Consider the following 22,783-nt stretch of genomic DNA (forward strand, 5'->3'; position numbering starts at 1 on the left):
ACTCGCCCAAAGTTTACTTCATCCCAGGCTGCTATAATGCACATCCTGATTGGTTTCTTAAAGAAACAATTTCAAGCTATAGTTTTTATTTTCATCCAAAACCATTTTTATTCAGCTGATAATTCTATTCTTTTTAATTTGAATATTTTTACTTTACTTTTGTGTTTAGATTTAAATCTACCATTTTGTCATCCATTTCCGTTCGTTGCTCCATCGCTGTTCTTTTTTAAAAAAAATAAAATAAAGGGTTCTTTATTTAGGGGTACACTCACAGATGTACAGCCCTCTGCATGAGTGGGGAACAGGAACCAAATCTAGCAAGAGAGAGAGAGAAAGAGAGAGAGAGCACACGTTTCTATATCTTGTTTTTATAGTACCCCAAGACCACACCCAAAGTGGTCCAGCCATTGGCTGAAGGAATTCCCCCAGAACCTCCCCGCTTTGTCTAAATAGGAGAGTTCCAACTCAATACAAAACTAACTACAATAAAAACAGAAATCAAGTATAAAAATTAGAACTATAACCAGCATAAACAACATTAAGCAAGTCTTGCTTAATATTTTCCATCTCTGTTCTTAAACCACCCCCATTCTTCTCATTTTGTCCTAAATCAACTTTAAAAATATTCTGTAATGTGATGGTGATAGCTTCCTATTTTTCTCTTATCTGTTACCTTGCATATTGCAACATTCTCCTTTGATTTTTTTTCTTTACTGTTGTAGAGTGAATTCAGGGCTTCACAATACTAGGCAAGTGTCTATCACTGAACAATCCTCAGCGGTTCTTTTGCTTTTTTTACTTTGGAAACAGAGTCTCACGAAGTTGTCAAAGTTTACCTTAATCTAAGTCAGTAGCCCAAGTTGACAGTGCATGCGTGATATTCCTGCCTTACTTCTTGAATCTCTGGAATCATAGGCCTTCCTCCTACATCTAGTTCTTTTCCGTATTATTATTTTATTATTTAATAAGCATATTAAATTTTCTGCCCTATTTTTTGTTTCATTGGCTTCATATTTGGAAAAGAAAGTCTTTTAATGAAACTTACATAATTTTTAGATAATTGTACATCTATGTAGAATCATAAAAATAGAGATCATATATTACACCTTCCTGTTTTTGCTTATGATGTTATCTCACAAAATCATAGCAACAGAATCATAACTGTGGTATGGGCATTAATGTCATCCCTTGTGCTGGTTAGTTTTATGCCAACCAGACATGAGCTATAGTCATCAGGGAGGAGGGAGCCTCAACTGGGGAAATGGGTCCGTAAGATTGGACTGTAGGCAAGCCTATAGGGCATTTTGTAGCTAGTGATTGGTGGGGGAGGTCAAGTCTATTGTAGATAGGGCCATCCCTGGGCTGGCAGTCAGTCTGAGAAAGCCATGGGAAGCAATCCTGTAAGCATCAGTCCTCCATGGCCTCTTCATCAGCTCCTGCCTTCGGGTTCCTGCCCTGTTTTGCGTTCCTGTCTTGACTTCCTCCATTGACAAACAATGATGTGGAGGTGTTAGCCAAAGAGATCCCTTCCTAGGTTGCTTTTGGTGTTTCATCACAGCAATAATGATCCTAAGACACCCATCAAGTTAATGCACATCTCCCCATTTTTACTTATGAGTGTGTGTGTGTGTGTATCTATTTTCTATCGATTTTATGATGTGCATGTGTCTGCACCTACTGCATAAGCAAGTTCTGTTAACACCATAACACCCCATGTGAGCTTTGATACCTCTTTTTGCCCCATCCTGTTGAACAGCAACAACTCCTTCCTAACGCCTCATCACTAGTCTCCGTTGCTCGACGTTTTCATCCTATTTTTATGGCATTCAGGTGTGTATCTTTGTATTATCTTCTTTGTTGTGACTCCAAGCATTACGACAGACACCAGAGACTTATTATACTGTCTATCGACAACAAGCCTATCATTTGAATGTGTTGGTGTCTTAGTATTTGCTGTCAGTATCCACGCTGCTGGCTCATTTAGTTTGGAAAGCTTTTAGTGTATTTTCACAGAACTTCTATTATGCAGATACCATTCCAAAAATATTTCAACAGCAATTTGAAAACTGTATAGTACTAATTTTAACCATTAACAAATAAAATCTCCATCTTGAAAACCTATAATATAGTAAAGTTTATATTTTTTCCGGGGCTATGTATATATATGGTATATTATTTATATTGTTGCCTATTCCTTCTGTAGCTTCATATAACTGTAAAAAAGGATATTAGTTTTCAGCTAGTTTATGAATTACTTTTACTGTTCTAGACTATGGAAAGGTACAGGTGTCGCAAAAGTGACACATGAACCTTCACACTTACTTGTGCACCCAGAGAAGTCATAGTAGATGAATCCTGGGACTTGCCACTATCAATCACAGCAGTCTTCCTCTGCGAGACAGGCATGGCCTCCAGGTCCTTCGCCGTACTTCTTTCTAGGCAGATCAAACTTCACAGAAGAATTCGAGATAAAAATTGGTTTCTCTCTCTGCCATAATGGCAATTACTTAGATGAGTTATTAAGTTTTTTGACTTTCCTGTTTCAGAAGTAAAATTAACATCTACATTCAATTCAAAGCCAATTTTAAATAAATTAAATTGGGTTTTCACCATTGGTCTTTTAACACCTGTTTGTTTCGGCGCGAGTCCATCGCTATGTATCGATATATACATATGCTACATATGCATACATATGCATACATACATATGCTATGTATCGCACGCTGGCCTCTCACGCATGCTCTCCCTGCCTAGAATCCCAAGTGCTAGTACCACACCCACCTTTGATTTAACTTGTTGGTTTTTACTCCTTTCTTAGTCAGCTGAAACAAATTTGCACCATCTTTAACGATTTGGGTGAGCGACATAGTCTCTGAGTCTCCAGGAAACGTCTCCTCATCATCTGCCAATCGCCAGCAGATCACATTCTGGGTGGATTTTGCACTGAACGTCCATTTCTACTGCTTTTCCACACGTTCTACTACACGACACAGTTGTGAAGTGGTGGTAGCTACACATTTGTGAGTAACCGGTTTATTTATGTTTTCCCTTCAATGTGTGTTGCTACCGCTGTCATAGGAACCAAAAATGCTTCACAGTACGATTGGTGCATTTCCTTAGTTTTTAAATTTTCCTAAATCTCAAGACACTCTTATACTAGATGTATTAATTTATTTTCTAATATGACTATCAAGTGTTTGAGGGGGGACATTGTCTGCAGAAAAGCTTAATTTGCAGTTAGAAATGCTTGAAAGCATGGTGCAAACTTCAGCTTGGTTCTCGACAGCTTCTAGCAGGAAGCATTCTCTTTAAAGGGTCAGTTAATAAAGCATGAGGGGTTCTGAGCCGCAGGATCTAAGAGCAATTCGCAATTCCTGCAGGAGAGGACAAGATGTATGCTACAAATATTTAAATTTATTCACTCTGTGTGTGTGTGTGTGTGTGTGTGTGTGTGTGTGTGTGTGTGTGTTCTCACATCACAACACATGTAGTTAGAGAACAGTTTGAAGAAATTGGTTTTTTCCTTCTACAACATGGCTTTCTGCAGTGGAACTCGGGTCCTCAGGCTTAGTGACAGACGCCCTACCAACTTTGCCACCTCCCTGGCCTCCAAGTTTTTCTTTATGCACCCTGAACTTTCAATCACCTGCACTTTCTCTGTACTGGAAAATATTATTGTCGGTGAGCCAACTTGATCCGCGAGCTATAATTTGTTCAGAGTCATGTACATGATAGAGACAAAGATGGAAATAAGCTATAAGCATCAAATCCCCATGAAGAAGGTATTGTGTGCTTTCAGTTCTTCATGAAGAAGGTATTGCCAAACCAGTTCATACACAAGGTAGCATAAGTGTAGGCATCCCATAGAAGCTTAGAATGGAACGGGGAAAGTAGCCACTTCAAGAGTGAAAACGTACAGACCTGCAAGTAAATCCCAGAGAGAAAGAACTCAAGACGGAATCTGACATGGTAAAATTTCATCATAGAACTACCCAATCCACTTCTTTGTTTAACCCTCATAGAGCCCTTCAGTTTAGCAGTATTGAAACTAAGACTTGGAGAAATTAAGTCACAGGTCAAGATCCAAGAAATACCAAGTGACGAAAGCAGAGACACAGGAAATCTGTGTCTCGAAGCTCCATGTTTTCGCTCCATGTTTTCTAATTGAAGTAAAAACACTCTCTTATTGGACATGATGGCATTCTCTACCGCCATAGCCTCTGACCTTAAAATTCTCAGTATTAGTTATAGGAAGCCCAATCACCTCTCAGGGAGGCCTGAGTCTTGACTTTGGCATCTCCTGCAGGACATAAATATATACCATGCCATGTGCATGCAGGGAAGAGGGTGTTGGAATCCCTGGAGCTGAAGGTATGGCTGATTGTAAACTGAACTCCAGGCCTCAGTAAGAGTAGCAAGTTTTCTTGCCCACTGAGTCATCTCTCCAGCCCTCTACAAGACTTTATATCTGTCACTCATTGTATCTGAGTATCTATTTCCTTGAAAGGGAAGAGCAATCTTGACACCATTATTTATTTTGCAAGCAAAAAAAAAAAGGAATGAGGATGTTGGATGAATACAAAACATTTTACAGCTCAATGGTTGGAGTTGGAGAGATGGCACAGCAGCTAAGGTCCACACTGCTCAGTTATGAGAACAAGAGTTCAGATTCTAGCATTGATGTCAGGCAGCTCACAAACACTTGTAACTCCAACTCCAAGGGCTCCAACTCTTTCCTCTGGCTTCAGGGGACACACGCCCCCACACATTTGCACAAATACATATATACATGCATATGCACACAGATATTAAATGAAATAGGTCTTTTGAAAAGTTGAACACAGGGTCTAGATGCTTTACCATTGAGCTATATTCCAGGCCCAGTGTTTAGAATTTATGTTTTCTTTCTTGGCTTTGATTCTGAGAAATGGGCATAGAGCTATGAGTCAGTCACTGTGCCTTCAAAGCCTGTGGAACTTTGTTGACTTGTGCTGCGTGCCTGGATGCAGTTCGGGTAACTGTGCCACCTTGGTGTGGGAGAGATCTGTATCTGTGGGTATTCAGATAGCTAGAACACCCTGTTCTGGGTGAAGACAACCTTTCACTGATCGGATTTTGATCCCTCCACACCCACACATACACCGTGACTCCCGCAGGACAGTATTCGTTCCTGGACCTAAACAGGAAGTCAGAGTCCTGACTACCCTTCCTTAAATCATAGCAATGTACGTGGCAATTGTTTTTGTTCCTTTAAGAAAAGAGTTGCCTCATCACTTTCTTTGGTTTGGAGTCTAGTGATCCTCAGAACATTTCATCTTTTAGGTTAACGTCAGGACAAACGTCAGGAAAGTCGGATGCCTCCTGGAAACATCAAGGTTTCTGTGCCCATTTGGGTAGAAAATAATGTGATTAGATTTTATTGTTTGATTTCCAAGCCTTCCAGAATTTAGTGGGGACAACAGTTGCAGGGGTCACAGAAGAAAAGCGACTGGTACTGACTTGTGACGGTGGCAAGTGGAGAGAATCAGACAGAGGTGTTGAGGGACAATGTCATCCTTCTGTTCCTTGATAAAGCCTGCCTAGCAGACACCATCACCCACTAGATCCCAGCAGTAGTGGGACTGAAGGCACCTAGCGAACTCAAAAATCTCACTGCACCTTCTTTGGAGGTGGATAGTAGTACAACAGCCAGCTCAGATCTTCTGTTCTGTGCTCAAGTGCCACACCAGACATGAGTGAAGAGACTCCATTTCACAAGGGGACCCACAGGCTAACACTTACTGCCTGGAACAACATAAACATTGGAATGCCAGTTCTTACCCATTTCTACTCTCTTTCCACCTAGAAGACGTGTTCTGGTGATGAAATATAATATCGGTTATGCCTATTAGCGGAACACATGGTGAAGAACTAAGGGACGATCAACAAGTTTCTCCTCGGAGCCATGGTTTGGAGCCTGTACCCCAAGTTGGCACTGATGACTGGAAGATGACCATGTAGACAAGGGAGGCTGTGGTTCTTCCACGTGAAAATCGATCCCTAGAACTTGTTGGACCAAATTTGCTTTTATGTCAGCTAACTGACTTTTTTTTTCTGGATATTTCCAATAACAGTGATTATTCCTGAATGAAACTCAGTGAGTCAAAAGCAAGTCAGGGGGTCAGAGACAGGGTCCTTCACCTTGCCTAGAGTTGGGGAGCCAATGTATAATCACTGAATTCCATTCTCATTTGGTAGCGCCAAACTTGCTGGACAAATAAAAACTGCACTTAACTAGAAACCTACACCTTCCAACGTGGTGTGGCAGAGTGTCCCCTGGGTAGGTGAGCTTGGAGTTAAACTAACAGGTCACTAAGTAGTTGCCACTCCTAGATGCCTCAGCATAGTAGGCCTGATTGTTTTCAGTATGAAAATTCAGTGAGAAACATTACCTTGCCACTGAATTGTGCATGGTAACCTTCATATTTATCATGTCTCCTTATTTTAAACACCTGTGAAATCAGAAATCATCTCTACTTTATCAACCTAATTTGTAGAACACAGGACATAACATGAATGATACGGGGCTTTCTTCCCAGCTAAGAGAAGGAACAAAACTATGATACAATGTGGGGTTTACTGAGAGTTAAAACCTTGTATATCAAGAATGTTCCCAAGACAAAACCCTTACCTCTTTTTTATATATGCCCCTTTCTTCAGAGCTTAGCATCTAGCCCTTTAGCATATCAAGACTTCAGGAAATACCTATCAAATGAAAGAAATTACAAAATGTCAAGTATGTGTTGAATATATACCAGATATCAAACTGAAAAGGAAATCCATATAAGTCAAGTTCACCAGAGGTTCTTTGAGGATAAAATGTAACTGAGAAGAAATTATATACAGAAAGCTAAAGAGCGCTGAGCAAGCTGAAGTTGAATATGCAGTACATAGGGAGTTAAGGCAGATGAAGGTAATGAAATGACCCCAGAGGAGTGGGCAAGCCTTTGGGGACTCAGAGACGGCAACCGGTCTCACAGGAAGGACTGTAAAGAGCGAATTATGTGGGGAAGGAAAATGACACATCTCCCTGTGTTTGCTGCACATCTGAGCCTCACCTTTTCCAGTAGTGATCTACGAGCGAGGAGGAAAGTGCCAACATTGTAAATAACACAGTCAGAATTTGAATCAAAAGTTGACTCCCCCCAAAATACGTTTCCATTCTCCGTGGGAATCCCACCTACCTGAAAATATGAGGAACGTGTGAAATGAAGAGTGAACTCTTGTGAAGAACAGACACCATTCCAGGTGGATTGCTGTTTGACACAGAAGTTCAAATGGTGTGATTTGCCCAGGCAAGCAGGGCTAGACACACAGCTGGGACACTCCCAGAATCACCTCTACACTAGGAACTGTGCTCTGCACCTAGAAAGCGGAACCTTTAAGGGATATTAACGGGGAATCAGTATTCTAGGAGAACTGGATAGGCTCTCATGTAAGAGAATGAGGAAGGAGTCAGATAAACGAAGGAAAGCCATTTGGAGGGCTCAGAGAAATGGTGCTGAGACCCTGGCTACCAGAGCTAGCCGAGCAAGCATTCTCTTCTTCACTGGTTCTCTTTCTTATTCTCAAATAGCTCTTAAGAACTATATCAAAGGAACTACTTAGATATGATCATTTTTCTCCTAGTATCTAAATTCTAGCGGGAGTGATGAACAATTAAGAAAGAAATAATATCAAAGTTGTAGCTGACCAACATAGTTCCTGTAAGAGAATCCTGGATAACGGGGCCAGGAATGTTAGGTGGGGTGGCCGGTGACAAGCACGAGCTGAGTGAACAGGAACGAGGTGTCTTCAAGGACATTTATTAATGAATGAGTGGCAAGCACAGGCCATTTGGGATGGATGAAAGCCTATGGGTTCAGGTAAAGCGAACACCCAGGCCCAGAAGTACTAGCGTGCAGCAGAAGGCGGAGTTACACTAGGGAGATGCTACAAAGAGGGGCCTGTGAGACTACAGGAAGCAGAACAATGGCAATAGAGCTATACCTATGATTTCTGCCACTGGGCCTGGTCAGTCTTTGAACATGGGGAGTACAGGAGTGATCCAGGAGATTCCAGATTTGACAGCCTCTAGGAATAGCAAGAAGTGGAGGGGCTCTGTGTGTAAATATGTGAGTATGTAGATGGTTGTATGTGTGAGTGTGTATGTGTGTGTGTGTAGATGGGTGTATGTGTGTATGTGTGCGTGTGTATGTGTGTGTGTAGATGGGTGTATGTGTGTATGTGTGCGTGTGTATGTGTGTGTGTAGATGGGTGTATGTGTGTATGTGTGCGTGTGTATGTGTGTGTGTAGATGGGTGTATATGTGTATGTGTGAGTGTGTATGTGTGTGTAGATGGGTGTATGTGTGTATGTGTGAGTGTGTATGTGCGTGTAGGCGGGGGGGGGGAGTTTGATGAAGGCAAAGGAACACCAATATAACTCATGACTCATTCATGGCTTGAAACCTGTTTAAGAGCAGAACTTACTTCCTTTCTCTCGTACCTTGTGGAGTTTCCACCGCTGGAATCGCTGACTGTACACAGAACTGATTTATTAAGCCGAGAAGGCTGTCTGCATGTCTTGGGAAAGGCAGTTGCACCCACTTCTACAGTGTGGAAGTGGAAAGCCAGTAGACATGACCAAGGAACCCAGCTGATGACATCTATACTTGTCAGTAACTCCAAAATCACTTGAAATGTGGCTCACAATTTAAAAACCATTCATATTGATAATAAATTCAGTAATCAATAAATATAAAGAATGGGGAGGGTGTAATGGGAAAAAGACACTTAGTTGAAAACTTCTGGGGGAAAAATAAGGTGCAGAGAAGCACAGGGTTGCCTTGAATCCTTTGGCTCTAAGTATCGTTGTCTAAGTCACTGCAAAGGACCATCTCCAGATTACATTGGTCACGTGACCTAGGAAGAGTGAAGTCTGTGCCTTCTGAGGAAAAACACGCTTCCCTACCCATGTGCTTTTAGGATGATGCAAAAAAAATGTTATCATTAATATACCTGGGTTTTTGCAAGTTGACCAACAATGTAATTGTAATTGTTTCATTTTGTGGTGCTGAGGGTTGAATGTAGGATCTTGCACACACTGGACAAGAGCCCTATCACTAAACTGTATCTCCAGCCTTATTTTTACCCATCATGTTGAAACATACTCTCACTAAATTGCTCAAAGTGGCCTTGACCTCACTCTAAGTTCCTTAGAAGATCCGGAACTTTCCCATACTTCTGACTCATCCTGCAGAGTCCCTGGCATTATAATCCTTCGCTACTGGCTTGACCGTGTTGTTCTTCCTTCAACACTCCTTATGAGAAAAGAAAACAGCCAGCCAAATCTGACTCTAACATCTTGGTGGCAAGGCGAAGAAATGTAGGTGTTTGGTGTAATCTATTTGATCCCTACAAACATATGCATGTATCAGACACCATGCAACACCCAGAAAAAGTGAACAATTTTTCTATGTCAATAAATAAAAGCATTACGGGGTCTCTTTTAGGAGCAATGAATTGGGTTCATGTATACACATTTGATTACTTGGATCATCTTAAAGAGATAATCATTCCAGTCTCTGGTCTCTTAGGCTACCTTGTGCCTTAAGAGGTGGCAAATTTTGTCACACTAACCATGATCCTAACCATCTCCCAAAAGACAGAGGACTTGAAGACAGCAAAGGGCAGCCCATTTGTTTGCACAGCTACCAGACAACTAGACTCTGCTGAGCCACAGGCTTCCTATGGGAAGACAAAGTGTGCGGCAAGAGCCTACACAGCCTTGCAGGCTCCTTCAGCCTGCTCCTGGTGTATCTGCCACTGGCCCTTGTGCTGCATTCTGCTGCCACCCACACATGTGGCCCCCTGGCAAACTTTCGTCACATTGCACTCATCTTCCTAGACCAAATTTCACACGAATTTCCTGGAGTTTCTATTTAGATAAGTGATTCTGACTAGGTGGGTATCACTTTGTGCCTTGAAACCCAGAGTGTCCATTCCCCTTCAAAGCCTTCACCTCCTTCCCTTTCTCCTAGTTTGGCCTCACAGTGGCTTCTTCCTCAGACAACATCTGTTCTGCCTCTCGGTTCTCAACATCTTGTCTTGTCCTATTTAAATCTTGTTGTGAGGAAGAAAAAAAAAAGAAAAAAAAACAGAAGCTGATAATCGCAAGCTTTCCTTTAACACACACACACACACACACACACACACACACACACACACACACACCACAGTCTGTTTCCATCATCTGGATCATCCACAACCTGAGCTGCCACAGCCCTGACACATACATTTCCGGACTATTAGGAATTAGGGACTGCATTTACATAACATTAAAATCGCTGTCTACAGGCACAAAACAGAGTGAACGGCTTCAACACCCTCCTGCAGACGTTGGTCTGAGACACACTTTCATGGACTTCTGCACCTCTGGCCACGTCCCTGGTCACTCCTAACACCAGTTCTGCTGACAACTGGCCAGACTTCAAGAGTCAAACTGCCAGAACCTGGGTAGAGAAGGTGGTGAGGTGGAGCCTGTCCTATCTCATCTCCCCAGCATGCCTTGCAGCGACAGGAAGCCACCCACCCGTATTTCAGAAACCACAGGCTCCTGCGGTTCTGAGAGCCCTGTCCTATGTGTCCTTAAAACATGCACACCATTTAATGTCTCATCAGTCACCTTCTGTTATATGACTCAACTGTAACCAGGAAAGACCACAGTTTGCCCTGACCAAGACACAGTTTGGTCTCCCGTTTTCCCATTCGATCATAAGCAACTGTTTCAAAAGAGATGGCCAAGCGCTGTGTGCTAGAATTTTGTGACCTGAGATACGCAGGAAATGACCTGTTTCTTGTCATAGACAGCCCTGAAGACAAAGCCGACCCAGCAGTGTCTGTCCTCCATCCCTAGTGCCAAGCAGGGTCTGGCCATTTGAGGAACGCAAGCCCTGCTTGTCGGTTGGAGATCAGAATGGCCCTGGTTTCCCTCAGCCACCTAGTTGTACAACAATTAAAAGAAGATCCCAGATCAGTGGCAGTCAGCTAGTCCCAAAGGCAGACTCTCCAGCGGCCACCTTCAGATCTGCCTATGGTTCCTCACTGATCCTACCCCCGCTACCGAATCGCAGCCCGCAGAGGCTGGTGTCATGGCAGCTGCAGTCCCAGAATCCTCCACTTTCTCTGACCAATCAACACCTTTCCCAAGGAAGCCCTACGTACTTCCCAAGGTCTCTGTGCTCACGAAGTCTCCATCACTTGATGCTACACAGGTGGTGTAGATGAGGAAGTCGAGGGTCCAAACCCTGTAACTCACGAAGATCAGCTCCATGAGTCTTTTGCACGTTGGTAGACCCAAGTGGCTGCGCTATTCCTTTCTCCTAGCCGTCTACTAAGTCTGCCAGCACGGCAAGTTTCCTGGACCTGCCCATGTGCCCCAGGCTCTCTCATGTCCTGTAGTCACAGTCCTGAAATAATTTTGTCTTCAATTTGTGTTTGGTCAGGGAAGTTGAGAGGAGCAATGAAGCATTGAGCTCGTACACAACTAGCTTTTCTGGCTTTCTCTCAGCACCTCACCCAGCAGCAAGGGAACCCAAGACATGGGAATGAAGGAATGGAGCAGAGTTGAGTGTTTGTGTGTGTGTGTGTGTGTGTGTGTGTGTGTGTGTGTGTCTCCTATGAGTATTCTCCTAGCCAAGGATCCAGTAAAAATGTTGTAACAAGGGTAGGAGAAACAGAGAGAGAGAGAGAGAGGAGAGAGAGAGAGAGAGAGAGAGAGAGAGAGAGAGACGTTTTCTATGTACTTTTTGAAGGAAGAGCTATGTATTTGCCATGGGACCCTGAAAGTTATGGAGTCAACTTTGCCAGGCAGATGTAGTCAATTAACCCATGAACCCCAGAGTATCGATGCAGTGGTATGTTTGAGAATAGTTAGTTCTTCATAAGGTGCAGAATATAAGGAGCAAAGGTAAAACGCAAGTCGCATGCAGCACCGAAACCTCACCTCCCACCTGCCACCTCTTTGACTTGTGTGGTTTGCTAAATCCAGAGCCTTGACCAGCAAGTTGCTCAGGCTACCTCATACTCAAAAAAAAAAAACAGGATCAAAAATATTGTTGAATATTTGAGTCACGTTCTCAACGCCTGTATCTAAAATAAGGCCCCAATTTTGCATCTGCGATTATTTATGCCTGGAAATAAGGAAGTGAAATTCCCACCTACTGGAAGGACAGTTAGCAAGGCCACTCAGCCAGGCAAGTGTGGCTGAGAGTGGTGCAAACTGCAATGCACGTGCAGCAGAGACTCGGGAGTTTGGGCAGGCAGCTGCACAAGCCCTGTGACCCAGAGCAAGATAGGGATCAGTCTGTGACCTCCAGAAATGCGGGAACAAGCAGGGCCGTTAGCTTCAGGGGCCTGGCGAGGTCAGAAGGAGTGAATATTAAGCAGGACTGGCCTGTGTGAGATGGCGGTCCATCGTGGAGAGGATTTCCAGGGCCCACTAGGATGCTGCCGTCTTCCCTATCCAAATCATTTCTGCATATCTCAGAGCTTAAGTAGGTTCCGAGTAATTTGATGCATTTCTGCTTTTGACGTGCTTAGTTTCCCATCCAGGGCATTGCTACGGAGCATCCATCTCTGTGAGAGTTTCTTTTGCAAGCCTCGGAGCTGAGCGAGCCGAGCCGAGCTAGTACTAGCTTTGCTGTCAGATGTAGCCGTGTCCCACAGGATAATGCCCATTGTGGACTCACACCATGTCAACCACAGTAATGGTGATAGTATAGGGTGGAACCCAAGCAGAGACAAGAAAGTTCATGAAGGCCTTTGGAAGACAAGCTTTACTTTAAGCTGGAGCTTCAAGAAAAATATTCTCCCCTTTGGGTGGCGGGACACTAGCTCCTGAAATATGGGCAGGAGAGTTAAGCCTGTCTAAAGGCCTGAGCCCTTTCTGGCCTAATCTTCTTACAAATCAAGACCAGGCTATGGACTAATTTACGAAACTGAGCAACTTCTGGGAGACTCTGCCTTCTCTCTAGAATGACTGGGTCACCAGCTGCGACTAGGTCACTAGGATCCCCCGGGCCGCTGGGGGTTCTTTGTACTCTGCTGACTATTGTAAATAAGGTTTGGAAAAATGACTGTCATTTTACCAGAATCTAAGCTCTACTGGCTAACTTAAGAAAGATGTTTTGGTCCTTGAATCTGGACTTCATTGGATATTAAAAAAAAAAAAAAACAACCAAATCCAAAATCTTTTAATTCAGCTCTTTCCCTGGTATTTTTAAAAGAATAAAGAGGTCAGAAAGCAGCATTTTTTTCACAAATCATTGTACTAATATCACTGTCTGCTTTTGAAACTGCAAAGCCCATTGATGAATCCTGTAGGCTCCCTTCTCCCCTCTGTCAGCTTCTGCAGTGATGTCCTCCTCACATGATGGTCCATTGAAATACCTTATGAAAACTGTCAAGAGACATTCTTCTGTGGCAGCCGATGCTTCTCTGCTGTCTTGAATGCTTCTGTCTTCCCAGTGTTGGTTAATTTTGTTTGCGTCATGTAGAGCTTTGATTTTAGTCAGCATTATTAATAATTTACTCTTTAACTTAATGGGACTGCAGAGGGGCTGAGACAGGTCTGGCTCAAGCAGTGTGAGCTCCCTGTTATGGACAGCTCCGGGGATCTCGTGTGTGTTGCCAAGTGCATTACAGGGTAATAAATGTATAACGAGCTGTGCAATCTGTGTGTGCTAAAAATGAACATAGAATTAAGTAAAGGAAGTATTGCCCCTGTTCAGCCTCTGCTATTAAAAAGCCCAACCTGAAAACCATTGCAGACTGCAGAATTGACTCCTAGGAGCATGCCTTGTGTGTCAACAGCCCACATCCATACCTGGAAGTCTTGAGTTATCTTCAAAGTACTTGCTTCTAGAATAAATTCATCAGCAGAGGTCCCGAGCTGTGTTATAACATGCATACCAACGCTGCATTTCGTTCACTTAGCGAGACATGATCTAAACAGTGCCATCCATGGGTGTGAAGGGGTTAAACAGTAAAACCTCAGAGGTCTGCAGTTGCTGAGGGTGGGGGTGAACCCAGTCAATGTGGGATAGAGAACCACATTCACAATGAGGCAGAATGTGCTGTGGTGAGAGCCCCGTTTCCCCACACACTAAAACCAGTGGCAATAATGCCTTCAGGAAGAAGGGAGACAATCATAGCCAAGGCTCAAGACAGCTCCCAGAATGTTCTAGAAAGGTTAAACTGTGGGGGAAAACACTTCCCTTGAATTCAGCAGCCACCAAAGATATATAGATACAGGGGTGGGTGACATCATTAAATACAACTGTATATAGTAACAGACACTGGGATTCCTTTTAAGTTGAGATGAAAATTTTCACAGAAGAAGAATTCCCCTTGGGATGCAGGAAAGCTGGACAGGAGCAGGAGCACTCCCACGACACAGAAAACCCTAGCATTCAAGACACTAGTAAAACAAGGCAAAACAAAAAAGCCACCATTCCCATGCCATCTCTTCAGTTGTATGCCCTTTGAGCATTACCAGGGTTTCAACCAAAGGAGCAAAGACCCTTGTCAGACTTATCCTGCAGATTAGGAAGTTATTTTCATACATGTAATCCAGAGTCCTTTTAGCTTTGTCTTCAGCAGTAACGCAAACTGGGCAGAGCACAGCGAGAGATGCAGCTTACATGGACCACATTCTGATTCTTAACGCCACCTCTTACACTGTTCACTATCTACATAGACACATCGCATGATTTCCATTTTTCTAATGTGGAGGGAAATAATGAGTGATGGGTTCAATTATTTGCTACTTGAGTATACTTTCGTGACTGTTTTTTTTTCTTGGGTCCAATACAGTTTCTTCTCTTAGTTGGGAAAAGGGCCATTACACTAAGCCTTCTACTTCATCTGCCTGGCTGTAAAGTTGCTGTGGAACGGCTCCTTTGTGATGCCATGTTCCATGACATGCTTGCATTGCAATGGATGGGAAGACTCATCACTCTCTGGCTATCCCTTTTGCTGCAAAACAGGAATATTTGTGCAGTTCCAAACTGTTGCACACTGAAAAAGGGCAACCCTGCAAAAGCGCAGAGCCAGGGAGAGGTGGTCCTGTAGACTCCGCCAATGCACAGCTTGCCCTGTGGAAGCCTCCTAGTCTTTGGTTCAGAGTCGACTACTGTTTTGGAATAGGGACCAAGACTTTACTTATTCTTCCAGTAAACATTTATTAAAGACCTGCTGTGGAATAAACACACGTGCACATATGTACACAGCTTTAGGATCCTGTCCTTGAAAATGTATCACATCAGGGAGTCCTAAATATAAGGTGGGCCTAAACAAGGGGGGATCCAAATAGTCCCACCCGAAAGAACTGTGATCTCCCCAAGAGACTTTAAAAAACTTCTTCTTCTTGGCATGACAAGAAGTTCAAAGACACTGAAGCCAGAGAAGACACAGGAAGAGCTGTGCAAGATAAACATACTAAGTACTTAGAGAACAGCATGCTCAGCTGAGAGCCTGACATAAGCCGGGTGCCATCCCAGAGCCTTTACCTGCTCCTTGTACCATCACAGTTCTACTGATGTAGGTTTGAGTGTCGTGTGTGCATTTAAAGGCCTTGCAAATTCTAGGTCATTTAGTGTTCTGAGCTATCGTATGCAGAGATACTACTGCTACCTCATTTTACATATGAGAAAACTAAAAATCAGAGAGACTTAAAAAATATGTCCAGGAAAGTATAGGAAGAGGACAGGTCAGGATTTTTATCCAAACATGACTCCATGTTCATAATTCCTGACGCTCCTCTCCTAGGAGTGGAAGCAGCAAGAGTGAGTTGGGAGCAAGAGTTGGAAGGGCCTGCTTGGTGAATACCTTTCCTATTAGCAGTCCGCAGAGAAGGCAGTGGTCATGCCTTCTGCTAGGTTGGGAGGGCAAAGGGAGACAGGCCATGGATGAAGAGAGGTAAGTATGTCATGATTTAAAGCTCTGACTTCACAAATGACCATCATTGGAAGCTTCAGTTCATCCATCTACACAGAGCAAGGGTTTTGCATAAGGTGTTAAAAATTCAGAGATGCATAAATAGCTACCCATACCGTGTTTTCTACATAGTTGGTAAACAGAAACTACTAACCATTTGGATAGCCTGGACCCTGCTTTCATAAAGGTGGGACTAGGCAACATTCATCCTGTGAGCTCTCCAGGCACATTCACAGCCACGGGGAAGATGTTACCAGGTTCTGACAGAAATGCAGGCGCAGGGGTTGTCCTGGTGATGTGACCAAGTAGCCCCCAGGGTCCCTCCTGTCTTAACCTATGTTCCATCAGTCCAGTTATCCTAATGACAGTCATCGAAAAACCGGTTAATCTATACTTCATATACAGAAACTAATGCTCCCAAAGGAAGCTTTCCTTGCCTTATAGTATATGAAGCAGGAAATTGATACATGAGATGAATCAAACTTGTATAAGTTACAAGTCGAAATGAGTGTTCTCTCCATCCCTGCACATTGCTGAAATAACAGCTTTCCAGAAAGGAGTACTGGTGCTGGGGGAAAGTATACATCTATCTGTCGACTATCAGATTGACACGTTCAGGAAGTGACTGCGAGGCTTTCGTGCATCTCCAGAATGCCTAAACGAGACACAACTGTTTTTAAACGGAAGGAGACCATTATCCACATACTGCTGTTGTCGTGATAGTGACAAACTATGGCAAATGTTACTATATGGCAACTATTGGTCATTGTGCATTAAAAATAACAGATTTAATAGTCAATATAGAGGAATATATAAGTGGAATGCCTCGGAGATGAGGGAAGAAAGAGAAAGGTAAGCCAAGAGGGGATGCGTTTCTCTAATCTGATCTCACGACGGCTCAATTACTCTCTTTACACTTCATTTACTCCCTCGCTAAATTTATACAGCCCGTGAATGGGTCCACAGGCTCTGGAACTCCGCCTATCAGGCTCCATATCTGCAAAGCCCACACCACGGACAGACCTCCCTGGCTCTCTTTAGTGGTTGGCCTGATTGATCTCATTAATTGGTAAGAGCTATTTATTTCTTCTTTAATAAATACTTCTTAATTCAATTAATCTCCTTGTTCAAGCTTGCGCTAAATTTAGACGTGGGGCTTCAGCTGCATGGGCATCATGAGGTAGGAAGATTTTTATAACAGCAAATTCATTCTTTCCAGAACATTAGCCCAGAATTTTTAATAACCCAGCAATCAGGTTTGCACACCACTACTACAATGACACATCTCTGGCCCAATTTATTCTCTTACACAGATACACACTCTAACTAATTCATGGGCTTAAATGCATCAGCTTTAAATTGGGAATTTAGAAGGTTTCTTGTTGGAAAGCAGTAAAAGCAGGATACTCTAATTCCAGGCATGTCTCATAGAGACCGTATTCCTAAACTGTCATTAAATCACTCGAATATTGTGCTCCTGGCATCTTGGATCCATTACATATTACATCTGTATTTAAATGGCGACATTGGTCATCTTTACAATAGCATATTTTTAAAAATAGAGTTATCTCTAGTAAAAGAGCTCATTTATGAGCTGTTCAAAATTGAAGAAATTATTTCCTGATTAGACAGCCAGGAAATTTAACAATCAGCCAGCATTCCTTAAATATCAGAAGAAGTCAGAAGAAGGGTAGCCGCCGTATGCCTGAGGTTCACTGGTGCCTTACCCTGACTTGCAGGCAGAGGAAGATTGGAAAAGAACATCATTCATTCCTTCCTGTTCTTCCTCATCCCTCTGTATATCCAACCCCTCAGTCTTACATTTTGTGGTTGTCCTCATCACTAATTTGTCAATGTTTTACAGAAAAAAAAAACCAAAAAAAAAAACATACCAAATTTGCATATAAGAGGACTTCATATAAGGTAGAAAATGCAATTGGGTGAGGAATGAGAAGTAAACTTAGTCAAACTGAAGATTTAACTATTAAAGGCAGACAAGTCTCCTGTACCATCAAAGAGGCCAGCATTTCAGAATATGAGTCAGCCTCGCAGTGACCTATCCCTCTCCCTTCTAGTCCTCTGTCCTCCCGCTTGCACTGTTTCCCTAGGAAAAGGGGCTCCTCTCTTTTTACACACACTGGGTTAGCCACCTGCTTTCTTAGCCAGTCTTCGACCACACTAATGACCTTAACATCTAATCCTTTCATGCAGCAAGTGAAAAGCAGGGAGGTGCTTGCTTGATGAATAAGGACACTTCCTTTCTTTAAAAAAAAAAATCACCCATTAAGATGAACTTCAAAATTATTTAACATGAGGGTGCTCTGTTTTGGGAAACAATATCTTAATCTTTTATCAATAGGAAGTCGATTAGGTAGAAAAACGATGGGTGCGTATTAGGAAGTTTCTGAAACAGTGATATGTTTCAAGTTACCTGACCATGAAATTATATTGTCTTAAATATTGAGTAAATGCAATGATATAAAACATCCCCAAAACACAGCATCCAATCTTTCAAGAGCCATGAACTCACTTACTACCTTTTAGGGAAACTGTCAGGGACCCTAACCTCTTCCTTCCGTGCCTGCTCATATTAATCACTACCCTGAATCTGGAGCCACTGTCTTATGTTTCCTTAGAAAAATTATTGTTTCTCATTTTCCAGTAACTAGTCGATAATATATTTTGAAGAGCTTTATGTCTTTTGATACCACAAGAAAGAAAAAAAACATGTTTTTTCTATTCTTTTGTAGTTTGCTTCTTCCACTCAAGAATGAGCTGATCACTCCCCTCCACGGATGTGTAGGATAGAGTCAGATCCCTCTCCATGCTGTGTGGCATTCCTTTGTAAGCCCACATCACACTTCATAAAATACTCACTTCCCCATGGACCTCCTGGCTTCTTAAAGCTTTTGTTATTACAAAGAGTGCTCCTATGAATAGTCTTGAATATTCTAATTTTTACCAATCTGGTGATAGGATAATGTGGTTTTAATTTTGCATTTCCCTAGTCGCTAAGATTGGGGATCTTTTCATATGTTTATAAGTCATTTTCTCTTTTATAAGTCATCCTCCTCTTTTATAGGTGCCTATTCAAACCTTTTGGTTATTTTGTTATTTGCTTTATTATTAATTCAAACAATCTCACTTGCAGGGTATATTTTCTTCTAAAACAAAAGTTTAGTAGTTCACAATTTTACCATTAATGATTTGATTGTAGAGGAACTGATTAAAAGAGAGGGTTGATTTTCATTTCTTTCCTTATGTGTATAATAAATTAGTCTCCAATTATGACAAAGTGAATTTTTTTCCTTTCTTCTCAGTTATATTTCTAGCTCAATTATGAAGTAAATTTCACATATTTGTGAGTTTGCTTGGGGCACCTTCTTTTCTATTCCAGTGGTCAGTTTCTTTGCTTAGCTATTCTTTACCCCCTGGACCTACTTCACAAAACAATAAAAATCATCTCTCCAATCTTTATGAAAAGAAGAAGTTTTGTTTGGGATTAAGTTGAATTCCCAAAATCGATGTTTTAACTTGGCATCTTTAAACCAACCCAGCCATACCAACCCAGCCGTGTATCCATGAACATGGTGCATCTTTCCATTGCAGTGGATGCCGGCAGGTTGGTTTATTTTTCTTTCTAGACCTGCATGTGTTTTTAGGTTTCTCCATCTCCATTTTAGGTTTAAAGGTTTGGAATTACTGTATTTTTCAGACTGTTTTGACCTCATGGTTCTCTCATAATCTCTTTTACCTTAATCTCCTTTGTTAATAAGGACGTGGCTGCCCTTGCCTGCCTGTCTGATATTTTAGTCTCTATTTAGCTGCCACATTTTTCAGCACTGTTCTTAACTTCTTGGAAATTGCTCTTGATGGAAATCCAGTTCAATCTCAATCAGAGAAAAGAATCTGTTGAAATTGATTTCAGGTCCTGATATACTCTGACACAGTTCTAGCATCTGATCTTGTGTTTTCTATTTGCCCTTTAGGTTTTCTTTTCTTACACTTTTCTTGACTCTTTTGGGATTCAGCTTTTTTTCTTCTTGCTACTAAATTCAAAGATGTACATACATATTGTTGTTACGTTGGGGCGCTTTAAGAACTAACCACACCCACCCCAGCTACTTCTGACCCCACCTCCCCCTCGTCGCCATCTTCTCTCTCTCTGGTGCGTGTGTGTGGGTGCGTGCGTTTGTGTGTGTGTGTGTGTGTGTGTGTGTGTCTTTGTTCTCTCTACGTTTGTCTATATCTCCCTTTCTTTAAGTAATAAATGTCTAGCTTTATGTATAGCCTTATGTCCATTTACTCTGCCGTCCACCGCATCCAGCCACCTGACTCTGCCGCTCGCCCGAGGACCTTGACTCCCCCGGCCGCATGGCGCTGCCACTTGCAGCTGCTCCGTGAGCTGCCTGGGACATCCCATCATCATATTATTTTTAAAAAAGAACAATACATATATGCATACATACATTGACACATACGTACGCACCTTATTTCTATTATTTTACTGGCTTACATATGTGCCATTAAAACACAAATTTAATTGTTGACTGAGGTCTCTGTCCTGCCCAGTTCCCACAATTGTTAAGTCCCAAAGAAATCACACAGAGGTCTTTATTAGTTATAACCTGATTGGCCCATTAGCTCAGGCTTCTTATTAACTCTTATAACTTATATTAGCCCATTATTCTAGTATATGCTAGTGACATGGCTCAGTACCTTTTTCAGCGGTGCAGGTCACATCTTGCTTCTTCTGTGGCAGACTCACAGCTGCAGAGGAATGGACTTCCTCCTTCCCAGAATTCTCCTGTTCTCATTGCCCAGCCTCTACTTCCTGTCTGATTTTCTCACCTATACTTCCTACCTGGCTGGCTACTGGCCAATCAACATTTATTTAAAACATGACTGACAAAATAAAGAATTGTCCCACACCATCTAATAAATACCCTTAGGTTTTATACACATGACATTTTCCTGAAGCCATTTTTGCTTCTAGTGTGAATGTAGCCCAGAGCCCAGCTCTCCAGGATCCTTCTTTGCCAGCTTTGGATGGAACCCCATTCACCCACAGGCATCTGTGATGTCAGAGATGGCATTCAGAGAAGCCTGACACACTTGACCAAGTCTTTGCCGGAAGGAGAATATGAAGAGAGACTATTCTGGTTAGACTTTATTGACCCTGACTCAATCAATTCTATGGCAGCTCTGCCTATGGCAACCAAGATCTGTGTTTGTTATATGTGCTAGGTTCTTAGACTAGAGTTCTGATTGGAAGGATATTCTAAAGTTCTTTTCAAAGAGAGGAACTCTGAACATTCTAAGAGAGGAAGTGACAGAGGTCACCCAGGAGTCAGTTGGCAGAACCAGAAATAGACCCCAGGTCTCACTCTCGGTTCGGACAAAGCAGCTTGTTCTGAAGGGGGGACATACAGGAGAAATATTTCCCCCAAAAATTGCTTTTCTCTTCCACTCAAATTCCTCTGATAACGACATAATAACTTGGAATTGCTTAGAAACTTGGACTGGCAAGAGCTGCAGTCCCTTCCTACTGCTACGACCCCCCTCCTTGTGATTCCCATGACACCGGGGCTCTTCCACCTTGGGTTCTCCTTGCCCTACATGCTGATTGTGGGAAATGCTGGGCTGGAGACATCTTGTCTTCAGCACTTTGGGAGTCTGCAATGGGCCTCCCCAGATGACATCAGAAGGTCCAGACTGTAGAAAGGTCTGAGGCCGTCTCAAGACCACTTCTGGAACTGCAGTGAGAAGGCACAATTCACACCCCATTTTTCACTCCGTTTGCAGTTCCCAAAGTTAAGTCTGACAGAGAGAGAGAGAGAGAGAGAGAGAGAGAGAGAGAGAGAGAGAGAGAGAGAGATTCTGTGCCCCCAGAGCCCTAGGAAGAAAGAAAAGATGTGTCTTTCCCCAATTTTTCAACACTGTCACAGGTTTCTCCTTTAGGGAGGCTTCTTGAGGCCCCACATGCTGCCCCCCTAAAAGAGGCGAGCCCTTCTCCATGTGAAGGGAGACAAACGAGGACAGGCTTAATGCAGTTCTTTGTGATAGGCTCCTTTTCCCAGAAATCAGAGGTTATAAGAGAAAACACAAATGGAGTCTAAATCTGGTTAGATTTGCAGAACCTCAAGGTTTCGCTGGGTCAGGAACAGTGTAAAAATAGTCTCTCAGGATGAATCCTGGCCAGGGAGATAGAGACAAGCGATGGACAGGGAAAGGCGGTGTGCATTTCACTGTTTCCAACTGTCCTGCTTGGTTTTACTCTTTCTCTCTACAGAGTCGCTCATTCTCCAAGAGCAGTGCAGAGGAGCTCCCTGAAGTGGAGGGACCCTGAAGACTATGGAGCAGGTACTTTTCAAAAGTTCAATCACAAAGGGTATAGTAAAATAGATCCTGGAAGTAGGTAACATGCCCACAAGGCTGGCCAGACTGTGGTGCAGGAACTAACACCTTCCAATTCAATGCACATTCCCTCCGGTGCACAGTGAGGGGCACCGAAGAAGAACAAAGGTCCCCTCACCCTCAGCGTGTTTCCACCTGTCCATGAAGAGCAAACACTATCTTCTTTCTGAAAATCTCCATGATTGGCCCAAAAGAACACGGGTCAGTCTTAGAAAGGATGACCCATTTAAAACTTCTACGCTATAGTTTATGAAAAACCCACTTAATGCTGCCTCGCCTCGACAGAACACTTCTCATAGGGAATGAGAGGCATTCTGTGGTATTGAAGCTCAAGAAGTGCCCAGTACCTT

General features: G+C 42.7%; 2 long non-coding RNA genes across 3 annotated transcripts in view; one reads left to right on the top strand and one right to left on the bottom strand.

The window, feature by feature from the left end:
- Positions 1-21,121, bottom strand: LOC125401234 (uncharacterized). Of its 2 annotated transcripts, none has more exons than XR_015738607.1 (4): positions 20,736-21,121; positions 6,671-6,744; positions 2,323-2,449; positions 1-314 (listed from the first exon to the last, which is right to left on the bottom strand). It is a non-coding gene; the product is annotated as an uncharacterized LOC125401234 (long non-coding RNA). The 2 variants fall into 2 exon arrangements; XR_015738606.1 differs by lacking the exon at positions 20,736-21,121 and adding an exon at positions 11,244-11,396.
- LOC125401235 (uncharacterized) overlaps positions 16,953-22,783 on the top strand; it is a 20,375-nt gene continuing 14,544 nt past the window's right edge. Inside the window, exons 1-2 of the long non-coding RNA XR_015002793.2 lie at positions 16,953-17,085; positions 22,309-22,379. This is a non-coding gene — a long non-coding RNA (uncharacterized LOC125401235). The remainder of the gene's footprint in view (positions 17,086-22,308; positions 22,380-22,783) is intronic.

This window comes from Myodes glareolus, chromosome 8 (genome assembly GCF_982192425.1).
Source record: "Myodes glareolus chromosome 8, mMyoGla1.1, whole genome shotgun sequence".
In the NCBI taxonomy this organism is placed as follows: domain Eukaryota; kingdom Metazoa; phylum Chordata; class Mammalia; order Rodentia; family Cricetidae; genus Myodes; species Myodes glareolus.